Source organism: Alligator sinensis, unplaced genomic scaffold (assembly GCF_000455745.1).
Source record: "Alligator sinensis unplaced genomic scaffold, ASM45574v1 scaffold166_1, whole genome shotgun sequence".
Classification (NCBI taxonomy): Eukaryota; Metazoa; Chordata; order Crocodylia; family Alligatoridae; genus Alligator; species Alligator sinensis.
In genome coordinates, this window is record NW_005842098.1 from 1,595,228 (window position 1) to 1,600,085 (window position 4,858).

Genomic DNA, 4,858 nt, shown 5'->3' on the forward strand with positions numbered 1-4,858 from the left:
CGGGGGCCCCCGGGGAGGCGTCACACACGGACGCTCCCAGGCCTGCCACGGGCCATGCAGCCGGGCCGGTACCAGCCTTTCTGAAGGCAGCTCCTGGGCGCCCGCTGCTGAAGCCGCCGCGGCCCCGCACCGATACGGGCGTGGGCGGGGAAGCAGCCGCTTTATTCGTTGTTCTCGCCAACCTCGCTACAGCTCTCCCCGACCCGCATCGCCCCGCTCCACTCGGACAGCAAAAGTGGAGGGGGCGGGACGAACGACCCTTCCTAGACATGACTGGAGAAATCCCTTTCAGAGGCCAAGGTACCGCTCCCCCCGCTGGTTTTAATCCGGTCCGTATCAAAACCAAATTGAATTAGGTGCCACGAGAATCCAGAGATTACAAATGATTTTCCGATTGGACCTTTTTTCCAAGGCGCTGCTGACAATAAAGTTTTGGCCGCAAGAAAGGGTGTGTTCCTGGCAAGTTTCTTTTGCCCTTCACTGTATTTCTTTTTTACAATGAACTGCCCTAGCTCTTGTTTTTCCTCATGGCCAAGTGAGGAGAGTTGCTTAAATACATTTTCTGTGTTACAAAGCTGTTGACGAGAGAGTTGGAGCAGCCTGCTGCGCCCACGCCACAAGTGTCACGGGCAGCCAGTGTGTGTAGCCTGTTGTAGATCAAGCAGGAAGCAGAAAGCAAAGGAAGAGAAAGCTGAGTGGCACTAAGGAGGGCATGAACTTCAATTTGAGGCACACCTGACAAAAAGATTGGCCCTCACTGCTTTAAAACCAGAAGGTCACACAAAACAAAGGCAATGAATGGGTATTAATATAAATATATTTTTCTTAGTAACATTTTATAAAAGGTGAATATTCTTAGCCTTAGTTTTTTTCAGATCAAAGGCTGTAGATGTATGTGTTTATTTCTTCGTCAGGCAAGGTTCTTTGAGTAGATGTGATATCTTTTATTAGACCACCTGAGTAGTTGGAAAAAAGTTCTTAGCAAGCTTTCAGGCGCAGTCACTCTTCTTCAGGCACAGGGAGTCTCTTAGTAGCATTTTATAAAAAGTGAATATTCTTAGCTTTCATTTGTTCTGAATCCAACTTAATATATGGTGTGGGTGTGGAATGCCTAATATAAAATAATTACTTTATAAGATATGTATCGGTGCTTATTTAATTGTGCAAAATACAGGAAACAAAAAGATAAGCTTCCTGCAGTGAATCAGTAGCCACATAAGTGTGTGTGTGTTTGTTATTATTTGATCACAGTGCAACAACACAAAGTGTTTGATCCACAGGTTGACATAAAGAAACAAATAAATGTAACTTTTAAAATGTATTTATAGTTGCTTTATTATGCAATGTAATTGTAAGAAAAGTAATGTATGGTAGTTCCTTTCAGTTTTATTATACAATGTCATAGACTTAAGTGTGTGTCCTCATTTACTATTTTGTTATAATTAAATGATAACTTATTGAAATACAGGCAAACCTGGGTCAGAACAAAGGCTATTTTATGAAAATAAAATATAACAAAGTATTCTTTTCCAATAACTATATATCTTCCACTTGCATTAGTGTATGTTGACTGTTTTTAGTATAGCAGCACTAGTATACTTGCACTAGCATGCTAGATGATGCTGAGACAGTTTAATTATAACATTTGTCCTAAAAAAAAGAGAGCATGATCTCTAATGAATGGAGCAATATACTGCAATATCAGTCAGAGATATGGAAATTCCCAGCTTAGGGTGTGTGACCTTGAGCAAGGCTCTTCACCACTTAGGCCTCCGTTTCCCTCTTAGTAAAATGGAGATAATGATCATAGAAACTAAGGCCTGGAAGGAACCTCAAAAGATCATCAGGTCCAACCCCCCTACTCAGAATCATAGAAATTAAGGGCTGGGAGGGACCCTGAAAGATTGAATCCAACACACAGGCTCTAGGCAGGAAAACTGCGGAGATCAAATGATCCCAGCAAGGTGGCTGTCCAGTCTCCTCTTAAAGAAGTCCAAGGTTGGGGACTGCACCACCTCCTTGGGAAGTCTATTCCAGATTCTGGTTACCATTACTGTAAAGAAGTTCTTCCTTATAGCCAACCTGAAACCATACTCTAACAGTTTATGGCCATTGCTCCTTGTCCTCCCCTGGGGCACCCTAGTAAACAGTTTTTTCTCCCAGCTCCCAATATTCACCCCTTACATACTTACAGGTGGCCACCATTCCCCCCTCAGTCTTCTCTTCCCCAGGCTGAACAGTCCCAGATCCCTTAGTCTTTCCTCATAAGGTTTGTCCTCCAGGCCCTTAATCATTCTTGTGACCCTTCTCTGGACCCTTTCAAGATTCTCCATGTCTTTTTTGTAGGGTGGCGCCCAGAACTGGACACAGTACTCCAGCTGGGGTCTCACCAATGCCAAGTAGAGAGGAAGTATCACTTCCTTAGCCCTGCTTGTGACATATTGGCTAATGCATCCCAGTATGCTATTAGTCCTGTTGACTACAGCATTGAACTGGCAGCTTATGTTCATCCTGTTATCAACCATAACCCGAGATCCCTTTCAGCCATCGTGCTGGACAGGACATCTCCACCTAACCTATATTTATGTCACTGGTTAATTCTCCCCAGATGAAGCACCCTGTATTTATCCTTATTGAACTGCATCTGGTTCCGCTCCACCCACCTTACCAGCTTGTCCAGGTCCACTTGGAACCACATCCTATCCTCCAGCATGACCACTTTTCCCCATAACTTAATATCATCCTCAAACTTGTCCAGCATGCTTTCCACATCCTCATCTAAATAATTGATAAAGATGTTGAATAGTACAGGGCCAAGAGCCGAACCCTGCGGGACACCACTGGCCACCTCCTGCCAAAACAATACAGACCCCGTCCACTAACACTCTCTGGGTTTGACCCCTTAGCCAGTTCCCAACCTACCTGACAGTGGACTCTGTCAGCCCACAATCACAATCCCCCAGTTTTTTTATAAGATCATCATGGGAGACCATCTCAAATGCCTTTTTAAAATCCAAGTATATGACATCAACCGTGTCTCCCACATGCAAGCAGTTCGTTACTTGATCATAGGAGGAGACAAGGTTGGTCAGACATGACCTGCCCGCAACAAAACCTGGCTATCCTTGATAATCCTGCCTTCTGCTAGTCTGTCTCAATTATATGTTTTATTTAAAACTAATTCCAAATCCAAGTGTCCAGAACCATAAGTGACCCTACTACCAGCAAACATCCTCCACCCGCACCTGGGGCTTTAGATGTTTCCAAAACCTTTGTTGGGCCAGTCTCTCACAAATGGACTTCTTGATAATTTTCTCCAAAATTGTACCTGGTATTGAGGTCAAATTGCCTGGCCTATAGATTACCAGATCCTCCCTCTTCCCCTTTTTAAAGAGTGGCACCACATTGGCCTTTTTCCAGTCTTCCAGGACCTTTCCCAAGCACCACAAGTCTTCAGATACCTTCACCAATGATTCCAGAATGACTCCAGCCAATTCCCTCAGTACACCCAGGTGTAGTCCATCCAGTTCTGCTGACTTAAAGACATTCAGCTGCTCTAAGTGCTCCCTCACCAGTTTGACACTGACCATTAGTTGGCAATACCTCCCCCGCCCCAGCATCCACCCAGTATCCAACCAGACGGGCAACCACCATTTGTATGAAGGAACATTGATGCAAAGTATTCATTAAAGAGTTTAGCTTTCTCCTGACTGTCTGTTATCCGCTGTCCCATCCCATTCTGCAGGCGCCCCACATTTTCCTTGGTGTGGACTTCTTTCATGCAGTGTTTTGAGATTGACTGGTGAAAAGTGCAATGTAAATGCCAGATATTATTATTTAAACTGTAGGGAGGACAGAATGTTTGAAACAAGAAAGATGCAGAAGAGGAGGAAGTGGCATGAAACTAGCAGCGTTGTGGGTAAAACCAAGGCCTCAGTTGAACACCCTATTCAATGTACTGTGCTGCTTCTACAGAAAAATGATTACTCCCTTCATTCATTTGTAGCACCTTTCTAGGTGCTAATGCAAATAATAATAAAGTATGGTCTTAATTCCCTTTTACAATAAAATGTATATTTTTAAAAGAGAAAAGCATAACTTATTTGTCATCTTTCAACAGTGTCCAGAGGTCAAACAGGGCATGCTTTGGAACTCCAGCTTCAATAGTCAGTCTGCTTAAGTGTTGAATTTGAGCCTTGAGAATATGGTCAGTACCAAAAGAAATGTCCCAAGGTTCAATACAGCCCTTCCACTCCCATTGAAAGTATGTAGAGGTGGATATTTCCAAACAACATATCTTCCAGGGCATGGGCATAATAGCGTTCATATTAATCACTGTCTTTGTAAAATACTTTAGGGTGTATTCATGAAAAATATTGTTATTAGTCTTTGAAAATCCTGATAAAGTGCTTTGTGTGTTTGTTTATCGAGGCAGTAGATGATCTGACAAGAATGGTTGGGTTATAGCAGTGCATATCTAACTCAGAAGCCATCTATTTACAAACACACATTTGTGTCTGAATGATCTCTTTGAGCACATCACCTGGAACCCATCTTACCTGATGCCCAAACACTTGATCATCATTTTGAAGATCTGGGTTGTTTTTTGTGCATGGGACAGATTGAGCATACTATGTTTAAGGTTACCAAGGCCTTCCACAAGCACATATTTATAATGAAATGGCTTCCTCCTCATTTAGACGTGTATATATATAACCCAAATATATTGTTAGCGGAATCTGTTGACTTTGTAAAAAAAAGATTGAGCAGAATCTGTTTTCTGTATTCATAGTAGTATCATAGTATCATAGTATCTAGGGTCAGGAGGGACCTGAACAGATCGGCTAGCCTGACCCCC